Genomic DNA, 22,379 nt, shown 5'->3' on the forward strand with positions numbered 1-22,379 from the left:
TTATTTATCTGTATAAAATGAGTGGCTTATTTTCTTAACAAATCCTTTGAGCCTGAGACAAAAGTGAAAACTTTCTGCAAAACAGGGCCAAACCACACAAACCTGGCTTTGGGGACCTCAAACCCAACGGAGAGCAGAGACGAGGCTCCATACTGAATATAGAGACTTTTATTGATGGAAGGCCTATATCCCAAGCAGTGAACCTGCAGCCTCCTTTCCCCAGCTGGGTCCCAGAAGACAGGAAATCCATTTTCAATCACCCAGGAGTCTGATGCTTGGTGGTAACTGCCTCCCTCAAGAAAAAATACCCACAGATACAGACGTTTGAATGTGATTCAAAGCAAAATCTTTTAAAAGTCTTTACTGAATCTGTTACTATATTATTTCTGTTTTACGTTTTGGTTTTTTGGCCACAAGGCAGGTAGGATCTTAGCACCTCGGATCCCTCCTGCACCAGGGATCAAACCCACAGCCCCTGAATCGCAAGGCAGTCTTAACTACTGGACAGCCAGGGAAGCCCCTGATTCAAAACTTTTAAAGTCTGGATTGTCTCTCAATAACTCACACTAAGGCTACTAGTTCCCACCTGGGTACCACAGTGGCCCACCAGCCTGCGGGTGGCTTGCTTTTAAGCAGGAGTTTTCAGTCAAGACCACTAGACTTTGAAGGGAGATTTTGGACAGGAACAAAAAATTAAAATTTAAAAATTAAAAACAAGGAGGAGCGCCGGCGGAGCTGGTGGGAGCGGGCCTGTTGCAAGATGGCGGCGGCCACGCGGTCTCCACCGGTTTCAGGGCCGCCACCGGCAGTGGCTGCACGGCCTCCAGTCAGACGGATCTCCATCCCAGTGAAGGCCCCTGCCTCAAGTGGGCCCAGCAATGTCGCGGCCTTTCTGGTCAAGCCGTGGACCCTCCTGAGTGACCCCTGACAGACATGCGGAGCTGTGTCCACATGCTCGACCAGGCCGGCTGGCTGCCTGAGTCCCTGAGCAAGGCGCGGCCAGCCTCATGCAGGGGCTCGATCCCTGTGGCTTCCAGAAGGTGATCTGCTGGGAGCCAGCGTGGGGAATCCCGCCCATGGCAAAGGTCATGAGGAAGAGGCCTGACCGGCAGAGGCAAGATCAGGCCTCAAGGGGCCCCCCTTCTCAAGCACCTACCCCCAAACCAGAATCTGTCTGTTTTACTATTTCATGACTTTCACCAACTCTCCTGACATACAGGGGGCTATCCCCAACCACCTTTCTCTGGAGAAAATCACCTTAGGGCTCTAGCTAATAAGTCTCCTGGACATGAGAGGAATATTTCAAATCAAACCCCCTCTGTTAGCATTCTAGCTTGCTTGGCAGGTTTCCCCAGACTTTTACAACTATGCATGTGATTGTTTACAGCCCCCCAGCTGTGAGAGGCACAGGAAGCCTAAAACATAGAGCCTTTCAAAGAGTTAAAAGTTACTAGAGTAGTGCTGGTGTAGGATTTCATTATTGGGCCAATGCTTGTTGCTGAGTTCCCATATCTCTTATCCACTGTGCACCTGGGAGTGCATTAGTTAACATAGTTGGAAAGTAAGAAAAACAAGTATAGCCTTGAAATTAACCACATCAGACTTTTGAGTTAATTGGTTCTTTCTTGTAACTCACTGCACCTTTGCTCCTAGAGAAATGTGACTCTGTTTAACATTTTCTGAGGCTGACACAGATTAGAAATATAAAGAAAAAGCATTTCAAGGGAAAATAAGTTTTCTGGTTGGGCAGCCTTTATCAAAAGAGGGCCATAAAATGTCCACAGGTCTCCAAGGCCAGAAGATAATGTACACAACATTGTCTATGGGAAAAGTTTGCAGAAAAAATCCTGGTTTCGATAAGGGCAAAACTGCTGGAATGTTTGGCTGACTCTGTGTGGATCACAATAAACTGTGGAAAATTCTGAGAGAGATGGGAATACCAGACCACCTCACCTGCCTCTTGAGAAATCTGTATGCAGGTCAGGAAGCAACAGTTAGAACTGGACATGGAACAACAGACTGGTTCCAAATAGGAAAAGGAGTACGTCAAGGCTGTATATTGTCACCCTGCTTATTTAACTTCTATGCAGAGTACATCATGAGAAACGCTGGACTGGAAGAAACACAAGCTGGAATCAACATTGCCGGGAGAAATATCAATAACCTCAGATATGCGGGTGACACCACCCTTATGGCAGAAAGTGAAGAGGAACTAAAAAGCCTCTTGATAAAAGTGAAAGACAAGAGTGAAAAAGTTGGCCTAAAGCTCAACATTCAGAAAATGAAGATCATGGCATCCGGTCCCATCACTTCATGGCAAATAGATGGGGAAACAGTGGAAACAGTGTCAGACTTTATTTTTTGGGGCTCCAAAATCACTGCAGATGATGACTGCAGCCATGAAATTAAAAGATGCTTACTCCTTGGAAGAAAAGTTATGATCAACCTAGATAGCATATTCAAAAGCAGAGACATTACTTTGCTGACTAAGGTCCGTCTAGTCAAGGCTATGGTTTTCCAGTAGTCATGTATGGATGTGAGAGTTGGACTGTGAAGAAAGCTAAGTGCCGAAGAATTGATGCTTTTGAACTGTGGTGTTGGAGAAGACTCTTGAGAGTCGCTTGGACTGCAAGGAGATCCAACCAGTCCATTCTGAAGGAGATCAACCCCGGGATTTCTTTGGAAGGAATCATGCTAAAGATGAAACTCCAGTACTTTGGCCACCTCATGCGAAGAGTTGACTCATTGGAAAAGACTTTAATGCTGGGAGGGATTGGGGGCAGGAGGAGAAGGGGATGACAGAGGATGAGATGGCTGGATGGCATCACTGACTCAATGGTCGTGAGTCTGAATGAACTCCAGGAGTTGGTGATGGACAGGGAGGCCTGGTGTGGTGCGATTCAGGGGGTCGCAAAGAGTTGGACACGACTGAGCGACTGAACTGAACTGTATGACTTTGCATCTTTCATTTCCCTCTATGTACAAGTAAAGGTATAAAAGACGCTTTTGAAAATAAAAAAAATGGGCCTCACTCGAGGAAGCTTGGTCACCCCGTGTTTTTCTTTTTTTCTCTCTCTTTCTTTCTTTTTCAGGCTGATCCCTTGGAGCATGGAGGCTCCCTGCGTTCACCTATCTGCCTGGGTTTCTAAGACCTGAACGGGAAGACATTCTGCGTCTTCACTCCCTCAGGAGACTGGGAAGGCACCTGTGGCCTCCGTGAACAGGGCAAACTCCTTGTCTCGGAGTTTTATTGGCTTTCTATGTAAACCAAGGAATATCAGCCTCTTTCTCTCCTCTGTTTTCTTATCTACAACATTCTTTCCTTATCTCTCTCTAAATCATTCGCTGACGCTGTCACACTTCGGATTCCCTGGATCCAAGCTGGGGCAGGAGCCCGGCAGTGGTCCTCATCGAGACTGGCAGCCGGGTCAGGCCAGAGTCGATGACCCCGAGTGCCAGCACTGTGCTTCCTGCATGGCCAGGAGTAGCTCCTGGAGAACAGTCAGGAGGGAAGTGACCGCGTGTCCACCCTGAAGAATGAGGACATAAAGCTTCACCAGGACAGTGTCACCAGGCTGCTGACCACCTTTCCGTGGATGAAGGGGAAGTGGGAGAGCACGGACTCCAACCTGCCCTGCATGAAGCCGATGACGAGCCCCTGGGCAGGAGGTGGCCGGCCTGCAGCAGAAGCATGCCAGGCCGCAGAAAGCTGTTGACAGGCTCGTCTACATCCTCATCTGGCTGGCACATCCAGCTGGATCCTGCAGGTGATGAGAATGATCCCGGTGGTGCTGAAGACGGCAGCTCGGCACATCCCAAACCCCAGAATGGCTGGCAATACTCCCTGGAGCAGGTTCACGACAGCCCCTACGAGGCTCCCGCCTGGCCTACAGCAGCCCCAGCCTCTCCTCCCCAGATGCTGTTGCCAGCTCTGGACCCATCATCTGTGACATCACTGAGCTGCCCCCAGCAGCCCCTTGGCAAAGAGAGGCCCCTGTCCAGCAGGCCCTTGGTTGGAATCAAGGAGGAGTCCCCCACCCCCCAGCCCACCTCAGAGCCCCTGGGCCAAGGATTCCGGTCCCGGTCACAGGCACCCATCCTCCGTGGTAGAAACTCCCTTGTCTCCAGTTCAGTTCAATTCAGTCATTCATTCGTGTCCGACTGAAGCACGGCAGGCCTCCCTGTCCATCACCACCTCCAGGAGCCTACTCGAACTCATGTCCATCACCTCCCTGATGCCATCCAACCATCTCATGCCATCCAACCGTCTCATCCTCTGTCGTCCCCTTCTCTTCCCACCTTCAGTCATTCCTTGCATCAGGGTCTTTTCCAGTGAGTCAGTTCTTCGCATCAGGTGGCCAACCAAAGTTTTGGAGTTTCAGCTTTAGCACCAGGCCTTCCAATGAATATTCAGGATGATTTCCTTTAGGATGGATTGGTTGGATCTCCTTGCAGTCCAAGGGACTCTCAAAAGTCTTCTCCAACGTCACAGTTTGAAAGCATCAATTCTTTGGCGCTCAGCTTTCTTTACAGTCCAACTCTCACATCCATACATGACTACTGGAAAAGCCATAGCTTTGACTAGACGGACCTTTGTTGGTAATGTCTCTGCTTTTTAATGTGCTGTCCAGGTTGGTCGTAGCTTTTCTTCCAAGGAGCAAGCATCTTTTAATTATATGGCTGAGTCACCAGCTGCAGTGATTTTGGAGACCAGCCACCCTCATTGACTCCATTCTGCTGGAGAATCTGAGTCTGCCGTCCAGGCCACATCGACCACACCCTTTACAGATGGGGGTTGGGGGAGCGCCCTTCCCATAGTCCCTGGCCCTCCTGGCCCCGCCCCCACCCCCCATCAGGTGCCTCAGTCTAACCACCTGGACATTTTGGCTCATGCCCCTCAGATGCCTGGGATTGCCCATCTCTTCCCCAGCCCCTCCTGCTGTCTGCATTACCGAGTCCAGTCAGAGACTGAGCTCAAGGACCGCTTGGATCCACAGACTCCAACCTGGATGACCTGCAGACCAGGAAGACTAGGCACGGCTTCCACGTGGACACTAGCGCCTTGCTGGGTCTGTTCTGCTCCTCAGTGACAGTGCCCGACAGGAGTCTGCCTGACCCGGGCAGCAGCCTGGCCCGCAAGCTCCCTGGGCCTCTGGAGGCAGAGAACAGCAGCCCTGACTCCGGGAAGCAGCTCCTGCAGGCCCCAGGCTCTGTGGCGGCCAGCGACCTTCCGGCGCACTTTGAAATAAAGGAGGGCTCCTGTTTCTCCCAGGGGGAAGACCACGGAGGGATCCCACCATCTCCCTGCTAACTGGGAGGAGGGCTGGCCTGTGCCCTCCCCACCCCTCCCAATGCAGGGCTGGTCTCAGGAGCCTGGTAACTGGTCTGCCATGGCCCCCAGTCAGCACCAAGGGCCACTCCTGTGTGCCATCACTTGCTTGGCAGTTCACAGCCACACTCGGACTGACCACTTCAGGTAGAACTGTATTTTGGACTTTTTACATGAGAGATACCCCCCCACACACACACCTTTTGCCTTTCTCCTTCCATTGAGATGTTGTTGTCTTTACTCACTCAGTCGTGTCCAACTCTTGTGACCCCATGGACTGTAGCCCACCAGGCTCCTCCATCCATGGGATTTCCCAGGCAAGAATACTGGAGTGGGTTGCCATTTCCTTCTCCAGGGGATCTTCCCAACCCAGGGATCAAACTTGGGTCTCCTGCATTGTGGGCAGATTCTTTACCATCTGAGCCCCCAGAGATAGACAGATACGTGTGTGGATGGACACACGAGACAGGCAGAGATCTGTGAACGTCCGGGCTCTGTCTGTGGCTGGGAAAAAAAAAAAAAAAAAAACAAAAACCTGGAGGAAACAGAGAAGAGGGAAAGGCCTCATAAATTATAATAAATTTCCTCATAGATAAGCTAGAGTATCTATGAAAGAAAAACAGGATGCTGTAAAAAAAATTAGCAAGAAGGTGCAGTAAGATGATCAATAGTATATGAGAAATAAAACCTTAAGGCCAATTTTATAAGATCTAGATTTTATTACATCTTACGATGGAAAGAAGCTACTGGCGTTTAAAAAACAATTGTCATTATCCTTAGCTCAACCAACCAACAAAGGTACGTACATTCTTTTTTGTCTTAAAAATGACTGAAATCTCTAAAGAAAGGAATGTATGTTTCTCCGAGAAACTCTTTCTCTGAGAAATTCTTGAGAGTATCTAGATAACTGGAGAAATTAAATCTCGCCCTAAATATTGAGGAGGCTCTTTAAGGCATATGCAGTTAAAAATTAAAAGCTGGCTTGGTTAAACCTTAATCATGGCCTTCTAAGGGGGAAGGTGATTTCTCTGTGTCTCTGAGATATAAATGTCCTACATGATCTTACTAGGTTGCTCTATTGTGTGTTTGTTTATATTAGGCCTATAAGAGGTCTTTTCCTATTCTTACTCAGTGGCCAAATAATGGATCCTTTTAAAATTAGAGAAACTAATAAATTATTAAATATAGAGCTTTCTCATTGTAAACAACTGTTTTGTTGGTACCTATAAAACACCGGGATTTCCTTGGTGTCTCAGATGGTAAAGAATCTGCCTGCAATACAGGAGACCTGGATTAAATCCCTGGGTCGGGAAGATCCCCTGGAGAAGGGAATGGCAACCCTGTCCAGTATTCTTGCCTGGAGAATCCCATGGACAGAGGAGCCTGGTGGGCTACAGTCCATGGAGTATAGCAAAGAGTTGGACATGACTGAGCAACTACACTGAGAAATTATGATCTGTTTTGATTATTTAGGAATTGTATTGATTTGACACTGCAAATATTTACAAAGGAACTCTTCCTATTGAATAGAGAGCATATGTGCAAAATCCCAAAGGGAGAAAGGCACATCCCCTGTGGTTTCGGGTTTTCTTTTTCTGTTCTGTACCAGTTCACCTCTCAGGAGCCAAACTCTTACTGGTTTCTTCTGCATCTTCCCAGATGAAAGTGAAAGTGAAAGGTGCTCAGTCCTGTCTGACTCTTTATGACCTCACGGGATTCTCTAGGCCAGAATACTGGAGTGGGTAGCCTTTCCTTCTTCAGGGGATCTTTCCAATCCAGGAATTGAACTGGGCTCTCCTCCATTGCAGGCGGATTCTTTACCAACTGAGCTGTCAGGGAAGCCCTCTTTCCGAATAGAGGCAATTTATTGGAAACAGTGACAAAATTTACTTTCTCGGGCTCCAGAATTACTGGAGATGGTGACTGCAGCCATGAAATTAAGAGACACTTTCTCCTTGGAAGAAAAGCTATGACCAACCTAGAAGAAGAAGAAGTGAAGTCACTCAGTCCGACTCTTTGTGACCCCATGGGCTGTAGCCCTCCAGGATCCTCCGTCTATGGGATTCTCCAGGCAAGAATACTGGAGTGGTTTGCCATTTCCTTCTCCAGGGGATCTTCCCAATCCAGGGGTCGAACCCAGATCTCCTGCATTGCGGGCAGACGGTTTAACCTCTGAGCCACCAGTGAAGCCAGGACAACCTAGACAGCATATTAAAAAGCTGAGACATTACTTTGCCAACAAAGGTCTGTCTAGTCAAGCCTATGGTTTTTCTAGTAGTCATGCATGGATGTGAGAGTTAGACCATAAAGAAGGTCGAGCACTGAAGAATTGATGCTTTCAAATTGTGGTGTTGGAGAAGACTCCTGAGAGTCCCTTTGACTGCAAGGAGATCAAACCAGTCAATCCTAAAGGAAATCAGTCCTGAATATTCATTGGAGGGACTGATGCTGAAGCTGAAGCTCCAATGCTTTGTTCACCTGATGTGAAGAGCTGATTCATTGGAAAAGACGCTGATGCTGGGAAAGATTGAAGATGGGAGGAGAAGGGGACGACAGAGGATGAGATGGTTAGATGGCATCACCAACTTGATAGACATGAGTTTGAGCAAGCTCTGGGAGTTGGTGATGGACAGAGAAGCCTGGTGTGCTGCAGCCCATGGGGTCGCAAAGAGTTGGACACGACTGAGCAACTGAACTGAACTGAACTGACTGTGAAGCTAATTACGCTTCAGTATCAGAGTCCCTTCGTGAGCTTCCCTGGTGGTTCGGTGGTAAAGAATCCACCTGCAATTCAGGAGACCTGGGTTCGATACCTGGGTTGGGAAGATCCCCCAGAGAAGTGGCAACCTACTACGGTATTCTTGTCTGGAGAATTCCAAGGACAGAGGAGCCTGGTGGGCTTCAGTCCACGGGGCTGCAGAGAGTTGCACACATCTGAGCGACTAACACATCAGGGTCTCTTGCTTGCTTGGGCCCTTCCCAGGCATTGTTCTTAATTTTATATTTGTACTTTTGGCATTCTTTTTCTTAGAAAGGGCCACCGGAATTGTACAATTTCAGAGCCCCCAGACCTCGGTCTGTTAGCTTCCAGAGACAGTGCCTTCTTATACAAGTGTGGATTTACATATATTCTGTATAAATACATAAATACTAGTATATCATGCTCAGTGTGCTTTGTCTTCATTTTTTATACTTCATATCTTGAAATCAATATTTACAGAGTTGTCTCATTTTTAACCATTGCATTACATTCTACTGTAGGGATAAGGGTACTTTTATTTAACAGTTCATCTATTGAGACATAATTGAGTTATTTCTAGTATTTTACCAACACACACGGTGGTGCAATGAAGGTGCTTGTGTGTAATTCACAGTCAGGGTGGCTGTACCTGCAGATATCTGGGGTAGTTCTTGCTTGTAAGAGCACTCCCTTTGAGTCTCAAAAAGTCCAGCAGAGATGTATGTTCTTTGAAGCAGAATTGCTTGGTCAAAGGATATGTAGATATTTAATTTCAGTAGATATTTTAAAATTGCCATCTGTAGAGGTTGCATTGTACCCTTCCATCAACAACATGTGGACAGGAAATTCCCTGGTGGTCCAGTAGTCAAGACTCTTTGCTTTCATTGCCGGCTGGAATGGACAAGGAAAAAAAAAAACCAACAATGTGTGGACAGTATGAACAGTACTAATTTCCTTCCTTAGCTCCTGCCAACTGAGCTCGTTATCAGGCTTCTTTATCTGTGTCTGTCTGATGGACAAAAAAGCGTGTCATTGTTATTTTAAGTTACATTGTAAAAGTTGGGAGTAGAGACTTCCCTTGTGGTCCCTACAAGGGTGGTTAAGAGTCCACCTGCCAGTGCAGGGGAATGTGGATTCTATCCCTAGTCCAGGAAGATCCCACGTGCCCCGGGGCAACTAAGCCTGTGGGCCACAACTGCTAAAGCTTGTACACACCTAGAACCCATCGTCTGCGACAAGAGAAGCCACCACGATGGGAAGCCTGCATACCGCAACAAAGAGCAGCCCTGCTCGCTGCAGCCAGAGACAGCCTGGGTACAGCAACAAGACCTAGAGCAGCCAATATAAATTAAATAGATAAATGGCTTTTTTTTTTAAGTTAGGAGTGAAATTAACTATTTCAATTTCAATCAAATACAAAACCATTTGAATTTCCTTTCCCATAAATAATCTATATCCTTTGCCTGTTTTCTATTGGTTGTCAATATTTTTCGTATTGATTTGAAAGAGATGTTTATGTTTTGGGGAGCGCTGCCTGTTATTTCGAAATAACTTTGGGAAAGTAAAGGCTAGAGGTCACAGTGTGCAGATAAAGATTATTTTAAGCCCGTGCTTCTCAAACTGGTTTACGCACATACCAGGAAATGCTTCTCAGTGTGACAGGGAACAGAGTAGATGATGTTTAATAGCGTCAACTCTGGAGCCAGACTGCCTAGGTTTATATTCTAGCTCTACGTCTTGCTAAGTAACTTTGGAGACATCTTTTAAGTTTCACGGACTCAATTAGCTATTCATAAAGTAGATAATAATCTCTACTTCACAAGGTTGGAGTCAAAGAGCCTATGCCAAGAAAAGTTGGCTTGGAAAACCAAAATAAACAATAATTCTCGTCCTGTTATTTGGATTTTTTAAGAAAAAAATCATAAGGAGCTTTCCTAGTGGTCCAGCGGTTAAGAATCCGCCTTGCAATGCAGGGGACACTGCTTTGATCCCTCGTCCTGGAAGATTCCGCTTGCTGTGGAGGAACTGAGCCTGTGCGCCACAAGTACTGAGCCCACCCTCTGGAGCCTGCGTGCTGTAGCTGCTGAGCCCACATGTCACACTGATGAAGCCCGAGCACCCCAACAGGAGAGGCCGTTGCAATGCATTGTACAGCATGCATTGCCCCCTGCTTGCAACCAAAGAGCAGCCCCCACTTGCCACAATTAGAGAAAGCCCAAGGGCAGCGATGAAGACTCAGCACAGCCATAAATAAATAAAGTTTAAAGACTCATAAGGACACACACACACAAATTAAAGCAAGATAGAGTATGCCATGCACATTTTTAACTAAAATCCACCTGGCACAGACAGCTTCTTAACAGACTGTATCAGTTAGCTAATTGCTGTTTTCAGAAAGAAACCCCAAGTCCCAAATGGAGTCACCTATGCTAAGTCCTGGACCTCCCTGGTTGCTCAGCTGGTAAAGAATCCGCCTGCAATGCAGGAGACCTGGGTTTGATCCCTGGGTTGGGAAGATCCCCTGGAGGAGGGCATGGTGACCCATTCCAGTGTTCTTGCCTGGAGAATTCCCATGGACAGAGGAGCCTGGCAGGCTACAGTCCATGGGGTTGCAAAGAGTTGGACACAACCGAGTAAATGAGCACAGTACAGTGAATGCTAAGTCCCACCAAGACTTAGTATTGGGATGGCTAAAAGCTTTGTTCAGATTTTTCCATGAGATAATATAGCAGTTTCAGTTTCTCCCAGGAGTGGAATTTAAAACCAATTACTCTGAAATTACCTGAGCAACCCTTGTGAAGCAATCAGCTTGATAAGACCCTCTGCCTTCCCATAAGGCAAGGGGGATTGTCCCTGGAAAATTCACTTTTAACTTCCTTGTCTCACCCTCCTTCTGCCTGTAAAATCTTTCCATCTTGCACATCTCCTCAGAGCACACTTCTGTTTGTTTTGTTTGTTTTTTGGGGGTGGGCATGCTGTGGGACTTGTGGGATCTTAGTTTCCCAACCAGCGGTCAAACCAGCACCCAGCAGTGAAAGTGCAGGGTCTTACTCCAGGGAATCTTCCTGACCCCGGGATCAAACTCATGTCTCTGGTGTTTCCTGCATTTTTTTGGCAGGCAGATTCTTTACCACTAGCATCACCAGGGAAGCCCCCTTAGCCCCTGGACTACCAGGGAATTCCCTGAGCACACTCCTCTTTGTTAGATAGGGTGCTGTCCATTTCATGAATCACTGAATCACGCCAATTAGATCTTCAAATTTTCTCAGTCCACTTTGTTTTATTTAACACTGTGTATCTAAGTACCCCAAAATTTAATGTCTTGAAACAACCATACAGTTAGGTCACCCTTCTGTGAGTCAGTAGTATGAGCTGGGCTCCTGTATGAAATTCTTGTAATCTCAGCAAAGCTCACGCCTATATTTGTGATCAGCAGCTGAACAGCTCTGCTTCTGAAGGTTGCCTGGGCATGGATGCAGCAATAAGAGGTGCCTGGGCCACAGGGCCAGTGATCCAGAAGACTAGCCTTGAGTGTGTTTTGGGATTGAGAGCAGAAGTGTGCAGAGCTTTCTGAGGCCTCAGCTCAGAGCTGGCATAAGGTTGCTTCCACCTTGTTTTATTGACCAAAGCCAGTTATAAGGCCAATTCAGATTCCAAGAGTGTGGCAAAAAAGCTCCACCTTTTGATGGAGTAGCTGCCAAGAGCATGTTGCAAAGGGCCCAGAAAATAGCAAGTGAGGAGAATTGCAGCCAATTCAACACCTATGTAAATTCAAAGCTTGGGATATAGAGTGTAGGTAAGAGGTAGCTAGCAATCACGAGGCTATACAAACCCACAAACATCCCACAGAGCAGAAGTCAATCTGAACGTCTGAAACAGCCAGAGGAAATCAAAACACTGCTGGTCTGTGCAGGTTAAGTAAAGCATTTCCTCCCCTTGCCTCCCTGCCTCTGGCTTTGATGGGTACGGAGGGATGCTGAGTGAGGCTAGAAAGAAACACGCAAAGAAGCCAGCTGCACTGTCTTTGTTCCTCAGCACAATTTTTCAAGTCAAGCTTATCTGGGAGAGAGAGCAGTGAGCAGTTCTGAAGAGACATCTCAGTTCCCTGCCCAGGAATTGGGTTGTTCTTGCTGTTGTTCAGTTGCTAAGTCATGTCTGACTCTTTGCAACCTCATGGACTACAGCATGCTAGGCTCCTCTGTCCTCCACTATCTCTCGGAGTTTGCTCAAATTCATGTCCATTGAGTCAGTGATGCTATCCAACCATCTCATCCTCTGCTCCCCCCTTCTCCTTTTGCCTTCAATCTTTCCCAACATCAAGATCAATGAGACAGCTCTTCACATCAGGGGGCCAAAGTACTGGAGCTTCAGCTTCAGCATCTGTCCTTCCAATGAATATTCAGCATGGATTTCCTTTAGGATGGACTGGTTGGATCTCCTTACAGCCCAAGGGACTCTCAAGAGTCTTCTCCAGCACCACAATTCAAAAGCATTAATTCTTCAGTGGGTTGCCATTTCCTCCTCCAGAGGATCTTCCTGACCCAGGGATCAAACTGGTGTCTCTTGTGTCTCCTGCATTGGCAGGCAAATTCTTTACCTCTGAGCCAGCTGGGAAGCCCCTTAAACCTGGGTAGCCTATATGAAGACCAAGAATCCTAGCCACTGGACCACCAGGGCTCAAGGATAGGAGCAAAGTCATCCTGGCTTCCTCCTTAGGCGCCGCCCCGCCCCCCACCCCTACCCCTGCCTCTTTTTGAAAGTAAGAATGTTTCAAGGAGGCAAAAACTGAAAACAGGGACAAAGTTTATTATTAGAGACTAAGTTTATTATTAGAGAGACAGCATAATAACATGTGGGAAAGCACACAGAGAAACTGTTTGTTTATTTAAGACAGAAGCAAGGCAGAAATACACAGCCGGAGAGGAGTGGAGGTGTCCTGAATGAGGAGCACAGCAGAGAGGTAATTTAAATCTCTTATGTAGGGCAGTCCTTCCAGGTCTTTGCGAGCATGCGTTGCACGGCTGCTCAGTCATGTCTGACTCTTGGCAACTCTATGGAGTGTAGCCCACCAGGTTCCTCTGTCCATGGCATTTTCCAGGCAAGAGTACTGGAGAGGGCTGCCATGCCCTTTTCCAGGGGATCTTCCCCACCCAGGGATCGAACCCCCGTCTCCTTCATCTCCTGCATTGGCAGGCAAATTCTTTACCACTGAGCCACCTGGGAAGCCGTGGTCTTTGTTTACATGTGGCCAATTTTGCATGTTTCTATCCTTGAGCCCTCCGCAAGAGGGGCGTGCAACTTTCTGCTAAGATGGATTCTACCACAGCAGCATGTGGGTGCATGTCCACACCTATGATAGAGTGGGTCCCCCTCCTCGCCCCTTTTGACTCTCAAGAAGCCTTCCTGCCCGTGTGCAGACAGGGAAGTTTTCCTTGACCTCAGGGGTGGGCACCTAATCTCCTTACTTCAGCTTTTGCCACTAGCTTTGTCCTTGGAGTGTCTGGGTGAGAACAAAGCTTGAATTTTACTCCACTTGACAAACACCAGCTGTCCAGCCCAGGGGTCCACATATCACCTATCTCAATGCCAGTGATAGCTGGCCTAGAGATGAAATGTAATTTAAAATGAAGTGTGAAGGGCTTTTTATAGAGATAGTGAGTAGATACGTTCTGTGGCCTTCCTGAGTTGTTCAGAGGCAGAAAAAGAAGTAGCTCCACAGGGCAGGTTCTCAGGAACAGTGGTGGCAAAGGATAAAGCTATTATCTGATTACAACCTCTAAGCCCACAGACTCAGTGTACTGCTATAGAAATAATAAGCACAGATTGTAGTAAATGATATAAAATAAATAAACAGCAGGAGAGAATTATTGCTTCAGAGAGCAGAGAGGCATTGGGTTTCGTGACAGAGTGGCCTGGAAAAGGCTCCCTTGAAGCTGGAGAACGAACCATCTCAGTGATCAGGCAGAGGGACCGACTCATGTCAAGTCCCAAGACAGGGAGGACCTTGGCCCGTTCTCAGATAATGACTTGCTTTTTCTTCTTTAACTCCAATTGATGGGATAAAAAGCATTTTCTTACTGCAATCCAGAATACACATGCATTCAAAACAAAAATTTCATGAAATTCTCCTTCTACGTAAAATACGAAAATGCACTGTTACATTTTGTTTTACTTCAGGTTCATTGAGATATAATTTACAGGCAGTAAAATCACCCTTGTTATGTGTAGAGTTCCATGTATTTTGATAAATGCGTACAATCACAGACACTACCACAGTCAACATATAGAACATTTCCAGACCCCTCAGAATTTCCTCCCGCTCCTTTGCAGTCAGTCCCCTCCCGTAACATGAAGCCAGGGGCCAGCACTGATTTGATTTCTGCTCCTACAGATTTTTAAACATGGTTTTTCTTGATGTGTCTATTTATAGGTTTATATGATTTTAATGGTTTTTTCAAATAAATTGCTTTTGGTATCACTGATTTTTCTCATTTGTGTTTCTGTTCTCAATTTTATTGATTTCCTCTCTAATCTTCCTTATTTCCCTCTTGTTCAGTTCACTTTGAATTTAATTTACTCTCTTTTTTTTTTTTTTTTGGTCTCTTAAGGGACATAGATTAATAATTTGAAGCTTTTCTTATTTTCTAGTTTAATACTTAAATTTCCACTTAGGCACCACTTTGGCTATACCCCACACATTTTGATATATTGTGTTTCTATTTTTATTCAATTCAAAATATTTTCTACTTTCCTGTGTGACTTCCTCTTTGATACATGGGTTAATATTTAGCAGCGTGTTGTTTAACTTGCAAATATTTGAAAGATTTTCCGGACACTGTTCTAATTTAATTCAGTTGTGGTCAGAGAACATAATTTTTATGATTTCAGTTATTTAAAAATTGCTGAGGCTGTTTTATGGCCCAGACTATGATTGATCTTGCTGAACCCATTGTGTGCTCTTGGAAAGAATGTTGTTTTTCTGTTTGGTGGAATGTTCTATAAATGTCAATTAGGTCAAGTTTGTTGAGCATGTTCAGGTCTTTTTATCTTTGCTGATCTTCGGTCTACCTGTTTCATTGATTACTGAGACAGGAGTGTTGAAACCTCCAGCTATAACTGTGGGTTTGTCTATTTTGATTTTCAGTTCTGTATGTGTTGCTATTCATATTTTGGAGCTGTGTTCAATGCGTGAATATTTAGGACTGTTATGTTCTTCATGAGTTGACTCCTCTTTATCCCGGGTAACATTCCTTACTGTGAAGTTTATCTGTCACGTATTAATATAGCCCTTCTGCTTTCTTCTGATCAGAGTTTCATAGTATATCTTTCTACATCCTTAACCTAAATATAGCTTTGTATTTGATGTGTTTCTTGTACAAAACATATAATTTTGGTCTTGTTTTTATTTGTGTAACATAGTTAAAAGTAAATTAGGTAACTCATAAAGTAACAGAAAATATTCACAATACATCTTGACAACAACAGACCAGTACAAAAATAGGTGTCAAAATCAAAATCACGTTGTATATTTATGACATGTACACTTTGGGAAAGCATGTTATACTTCAGTAAAAAATTGCAGGGACTTCCCTGGCGGTCCAGTGGTTAAGACTCCACCCTTCCACTGCAAAGGGTACAGGTTCACTCCCTGGTCAGGGAACCAGAATCCCACATGCTGGGTGGCACAGCCGAAAATAAATAATTTTTTAAAAATTTCAGTGAAGAAACTGAAAAACAAAGTCAAATAATTTTATGAGACTTTTAAAAAAATCAGTAGACTGCTGATCCCTACTGGTACCTCATTTTCAGCTTAGAAGTCCCAATCTTATTTCATTTAGCTGTTAATTTTGGTATCAATTTCATACTTTTATATTTTTAATCAACATTGTCCTTTTTAATCAATTATTCATGTACTTAGTCTAAAGATTCAAATGGTTAGGAAACATCCCTCCTCCCACCCATCCATCCACTTCTCAATTGCAACATAGCTCATTTTTAAAAACTATTTATTGAATTATAATTGACATACAATATATTATATTGGTTTCAGGCATAGAACATAGTGATTTGATAGTTTTATACATTACAAAGTGATTACCATGGTAAGTCTAGTTACCATCTGTCAGCACACAGAGTTAGTACTATATAGTTCATTTTGCTTAAATGGATATTCATCATTAACATATTACGAGTGCACACGCATTACTCACTAAATAAACTCTCCTTCCCCTCGACCTAAGAATTGCCTTTGTGTGTATTGTTTCTATATTCTTACCATTAATTCAACCTCCAAATATCTCCTAGTACGTATTTCTCTTCGATTTGTTCAAACACATCAAGTCATCTATCACATTTTCTGAATGAAATTTCCTCTTGAAGCCTCTGGCCAGCTCCTATGGGAACTGGCTGCCAGATGGCCTGCTGAACAGCTGTGGTCTTTGGAGTCTCCTTTCACTGTCTTTCTGGGAATTCTCTTCCTCTCGTCTTGTGTTCGATCTCCTGTTTCACGCATATCAAGAATTATTTTTTGTTTATCTCCTAGTTGTGGTGGAGCACATCCTGTAAGTTTCCAGAGCAAAGATACACGAGAAGCAAATGCTTTGAGACTTTGTACATCTGGAAGTGTACTTATCCTCCTCATGAACTAATTAATAGTTTGGTTTGGTATTGAATCTTAGATTGGAAAAAAATTTCCTAAGAAATTGGGAGACATTGTTCTGCTGTGTTTTTGATTTCATTGGATGGCATTCTTGCTCTTGATACTTCATGTAAAACCTGTTATAGGGAACTTGCTTGGTGGTCCAGTGGTTGAGACTTTGTGTTCCCACTGTAGATGCAGTTTTGATCCCTGGTAGGGAAACTAGAGAAGGTGATGGCACCCCACTCCAGTACTCTTGCCTGGAAAATCCCATGGATGGAGGAGCCTGGTAAGCTGCAGTCCATGGGGTCTCTAGGAGTCGGACACAACTGAGCGACTTCACTTTCACTTTTCTCTTTCATGCATTGGAGAAGGAAATGGCAACCCACTCCCGTGTTCTTGCCTGGAGAATCCCAGGGACGGGGGAGCCTGATGGGCTGCTGTCTATGGGGTCGCACAGAGTCAGACACGACGGAAGCGACTTAGCAGCAGGGAAACTAGAATCCCGCGTGCTGAGTGGTGCAGCCAAAAAAAAAAAAAACCTGATTTAGCCTCTCTGGAAGTTGTTAAGATCTCTTTTTTCACAGTGGTGAATTCAAAATGATATAGCTCTGCATGCATGCTAAGTAGCCTCAGTCATTTCCAGCTCTTTGCAACCTCATGAACGGTAGCCTGCCAGGGCTCTCCTGTCCCTGAGATTCTCCAGGCAAGAATACTGGAGTGGGTTGCTATCCCCTCCTTCAAGGGATCTTCCCGGCCCAGGGATCGAACCTACGTTTCTTATGTCTTCTGCGTTGGCAACAGGTACTTCACCACTAGCACCACCTGGGAAGCCCAGTATAACTCTAGAACCAATTTTGTTTAATGTACTGGGCCTCGTCTTTCTAGAAACTCATCCACCAGTTCTGGAAATTTTCTTAAATTGTGTCTTTGGTTATATCCTTCCAACTGTTTTCTTTTCTTTTAAAAAAACTGTTTATTTTTATCAGCTCTAGAACTGACTCACTGGAAAAGACCCTGATGCTGGGAAAGATTGAAGGCAGGAAGAGAAGGGGATGACAGAGGATGAGATGGTTGGATGGCATCACCGACTCAATGGACATGAGTTTGAGCGAGCTCCGGGAGTTGGTGATGGACAGGGAAGCTCGGTGTGCAGCAGTCCATGGGGTCACAAAGAGCTGGACACAACTGAGCGACTGGACTGAACTGAAGGTCTTCACTGCTGCATGAGAGCTTTCTTTAGTTGCAGTGAGTGAGAGCTGCTCTCTAGTCAAGATGTGCGGGCTTCTCATTGTGGTGACGTCTCTTGCTGAGGAGCATGGGCTCTAGAGCGTGCGGGTTGCAGTAGCTGGGGGCACACGGGCCTTGTTGCCTGGTGACATGTGAGATCTTCCTGGACCAGGGACCAAATCCACGTCCCCTCCATTGGCAGGCAGATTCTCAACTACTGGATCACCTGGGAAGCCACAACTGTTTTCTTTATTTTCTGTTTATATAACTCCCAGAATCAGATACTGGACTTCTTGGACTGATTTCCTAAATATTTTAAATCCTTTCTCTCACTCCCCATTTTTCATATTGTTTTTCTTTTCTCTACTTTCCGAGAGACTTCACCAACTTTATCTTTCCAAGTCTCTATGTTTTTCATTTCTACTATCATATATTTTATTTTCAAGAGCTCTGCTGTGTTCTTTGAATATTATTTTTTATAGTATTCTGTGATTGTTTCATAAATTTATAGTTTCTTAACTCTCTTGAAGATATCCATAATAGATACTCTGGCAAGTTTTCTTCCCCCTCTTCGCTCACTGTTTCCTCTGACGTGGGGGCTTCCCAGGTGGCTCAGTGGTAAAGAATCTGCCCGCCAGTGCAGGAGACACAGGAAACATGGTTCCACCCCTGGGTCAGGAAGATGCCCTGGAGGAGGAAACGGCAACACATTCCAGAGTTCTTGCCTGGAAAATCCCATGGACAGAGGAACCTGACACTCTACAGTCCATAGGACCACAAAGAGTTGGACATGCCAGAACAAGTGAGCGTGAACGCACGCCTCTGAGGTAGTCTCTTATTCTTGTTTTGACTAATCTCTGTATTTCAAGTTAGAGATTTTTCTTAAAACTTCTGATGATCCTTGACTATCTGCGTATATTTAAGAATGTGGCACTAAAAAGCTGATTAGGCGATTTCTTCTCTTTGCGTGGGGCTTTTCAAATTTAACATGAATGTCTTGGTTTCAGTTCTCCCAAAAGAGACCCTAAAACCAAGTATTCAAGTGGAAGTACTCACTGGAAGCACAGAGGAGTAGAAAAGTGAGACAGGGAAGAGAAGACAGCTGTAAAGCTAACTGTAACTGAGGCTTAATGCTATGGAAAACCTTTGGGAAAATGAGGTAAAACACACATCTCAGAACTCTCCTGTAGAGCAGAAAAGGAAGTTGGGACAGCTATAAAAAACAGAGAATCTATGACTTTTCGTTGACCGAGGCCTTGCCAGGAAGGAAGAGGAGTCTTTCTTCTTCCTGTTAGACTCTGCTATTGTCGGAGAAGGCGATGGCACCCCACTCCAGTACTCTTGCCTGGTAGGCTGCAGTCCATGGGGTCTCTAGGAGTCGGACACGACTGAGCAACTTCACTTTCACTTTTCACTTTCATGCATTGGAGAAGGAAATGGCAACTCACTCCAGTGTTCTTGCCTGGAGAATCCCAGGGACAAGGGAGCCTGGTGGGCTGCCGTCTATGGGGTCACACAGAGTCGGACACGACTGAAGCGACTTAGCAGCAGCAGCATTGTTTCAGCATGTGAGAGCTCCCCCTGCTGGTCTCCTGACTATTTAATTGAGGTTTCCACTCCAGTATTTTTGCCTGGAAAATCCCATGGATAGGGGAGCCTCGTAGGCTACAGTCCATGGGGTCACAAAGATTCGGACATGACTGAGCAACTTCACTTTCACTTTCTATTTTTAAATTTTTTTTAACCATTTCTCCCTTTTGATTAAGGTCATTCTCTGAAAGCACTGCTGATCAAGGAACAGATTTTCTAACTTCAACAGCTTTTTGTCCTTCGATACCAGAAAGGACCTTTCCTGGGTGTAGTGTCTTATATGAGAGGGAAAATGCACAGATTGAAAACCTATCAAGGTCACATTCAAGCAATAAGGAGGGTCAGAGGAGAGAACTCTCATGTCCCTTTTATCAAAAGTCCATATGTTACCAAGATCGTAGACACTGGAGATCTTCTATGTCATCAAAAATGTTTGGTGAAAAGTTTTCAACAGGCTTCATCCAGATATTTTGGGAAAACTGTTTCTTTGGATCTCACCTGCATCAGTTCTGGGAGTCTTTACTTTCAGGTCGCCAAGTGACCTACAGTTCCGGTCAGGGTTCAGTACTTTCTATAGGTACGTCAGGTAAATCCAAAGGTCTATTCCTCAGAGTTTTGCAGGACAAAGGTTGGTTAGAAAAACCTGATAAAAGCCTTTCCAGCAATGTTGAAGAGCCTTCCTCTGAAGGCTGTCTTTTTCAAGAGATAAAATCTCCAGATGGCAAGGTGTGATGCATAAGCTCGTCCTCTTCTGAAAACAAACTGTGGAAAGATTGCTCTACCGAAGCACAGTTATTTTTGATAGAAGCAGTTAGCCTTTGCAATATTGGAAAGCCTCTCCTTTTATCAGTTGTGGGTCAAAAGAAGCAGAAGCCAAGTGCATTGGCCATCCTGAAAGTGTCTCAAAGGGTGAGCACTTATGAGTTCCAGAAGTGGTGGATCTGAGGCTTGGAAGGACCAATGACGATGCTTTGGAGGGTCCTTCCAAGGTATTTGCAGGGACTGTACAAATTTTGCCAGTTGAGTCTTAATGATGCCAGTAGTGCATCTGATTAAACCAGAGGATTGAGGGTGGTAACCACAGTGAAATTGTTGTAAAACTGGCCAAAGTGCAGGTGAGTTGTTGAAGTATCCGGCCAATAAAGTAGGTTCCTTGATCACTAATGAGGTTTGAGAGGAGGCCCTGAGCAGGGATAATCTTTTCCAAAAAGACTTCAGCCACAAAAAAGGCAGTAGCCCATCTGCAAGGGAAGGCTTTGGTCCAGCATGAAAACGTACAGGCCATGACTGAAACATATATCCATAAGATGGAGGAAGCTGTATGAAATCCATCTGCCAGAACTTGAATGGTCCATCAGGCAGTTCAAATGTAGGAACAGTTGAAAAGACTTCTCTGGGTTATACTTCTGACAAATGGGGTAAGTGAGGTGGGCACTTTTTGTGGTGGTGTTAACGCTTCATCACCAATATTGAGTCCTGAATGCTATCATTTTGTCAGTAAATCAATGGGTTAATCCACGTATAGTAGTGAGGAGTGGGACTTTCAGAATCAAATCAACAATTTTTGAATTCCAAATCTTGCTTTTCCTTATCTGAGGCCAACTGGTTGGACTTCTCTAGCCAGGGTTTCTAAGTTATCATTTGGGAGAAATATTCCTTTGGATCATGACAGAAGTCTAGTAGCCGGTAGTCACTTTAAGGGGAGTATTTCTTGTGGAAATATCAGTAAGGTGATTTCCCTTAACTTCCAAAGGGTCAAGTTCAGAACACCCTAGAATCTTCCCAAAAGCTAAAGCAGCAGGTAAAAGTACTGCACCTAATAATTTCTGAACATAAAGCCATTTAAAAATTTATTTCCTCTGAAGTAGGGAAGCCACATTGCTACCACAGCATTCTAAAATCATGAACTACTCTGAAAACATATCTACCACCCATATAAACTTTGTCCTTGTCTGAAGAACAAGCCCATGTAAAACTATATAATTCAGCCTGTTGGCCATAGGTAATCATGCTGCCTCAACATCAAAATGTTTAGGTAAAAAGACGACCAGGACACCAAAAAAGTGTCCAACAGGCTTTTTAATGGTGAAGCGCTACTGGGTGGGGTTCCTGGATCCGAAGGAGGCAGGTTGAGGAAGTCGGCGCCAGACCGTCTTAGAAGCGGTTTATATACGTTCATTGCGAGGGCTGGTCAGGTTCATGGACGGGGGTTCGGATAGGCCGCCAGGCCTAGGCGTTGCGGGCTGATCGGTCCTTCTACGTGGCTGGGGTGGGGCGGCAGTAGCTGGTGCGCTGTCATTGGTCCCCGGGATCTGGGCGGCTCCTTCCGTTAGGGACTTCCCCCGCCTGCGGGAGCGAGGAGGGGCGGCCCATCATGGTCCCGTCCGGCCTTACACGAAAGGAATTGTCATAGCAGCCCAGCATAATATTTATGGTTGTCACCTTTCAACAAAAACCATCAGTAAACCATAAGAAATCAGCGTTACCTAGAGGAATTTCAAGATCACCAAGAGGAGTAAGGAGGTGGTCCATCAGTCACGAGGGATTCTGTCAGTGACAGGGTTAAGATGACTACAACATAAACAGGTAACATGGGATCAGGTAGCAGAAGGGCGTCACAGGAGGTGAGCTTTCTGGCCCAGAAATGTTCAGTGCGATGAGAATTCAGGAGGCTTTCTACTGCATGAGGTAGAAATGGTTAAAGGAGATTCACAATCATTTTCTCAGTGGCTTTGACCAAAAAGGCATTAACCATAATGGCTCTAGGGCAAGGTGGCCCATTGCTGACTGTAATACTCTATGGGTCGACAGTGGTCCCCCTGTTTTGGGGTGAATACTCCAAGGGCATTCCT

The 22,379-nt window shown here is 45.3% G+C and overlaps 1 pseudogene; it reads left to right on the plus strand.

Moving 5' to 3' along the window:
* Positions 1-760: 760 nt before the first annotated feature.
* Positions 761-9,416, plus strand: LOC101117627 (heat shock factor protein 1-like; annotated as a pseudogene).
* Positions 9,417-22,379: the final 12,963 nt, after the last annotated feature.

The sequence above is a fragment of the Ovis aries genome, chromosome 20 (genome assembly GCF_016772045.2).
Source record: "Ovis aries strain OAR_USU_Benz2616 breed Rambouillet chromosome 20, ARS-UI_Ramb_v3.0, whole genome shotgun sequence".
In the NCBI taxonomy this organism is placed as follows: domain Eukaryota; kingdom Metazoa; phylum Chordata; class Mammalia; order Artiodactyla; family Bovidae; genus Ovis; species Ovis aries.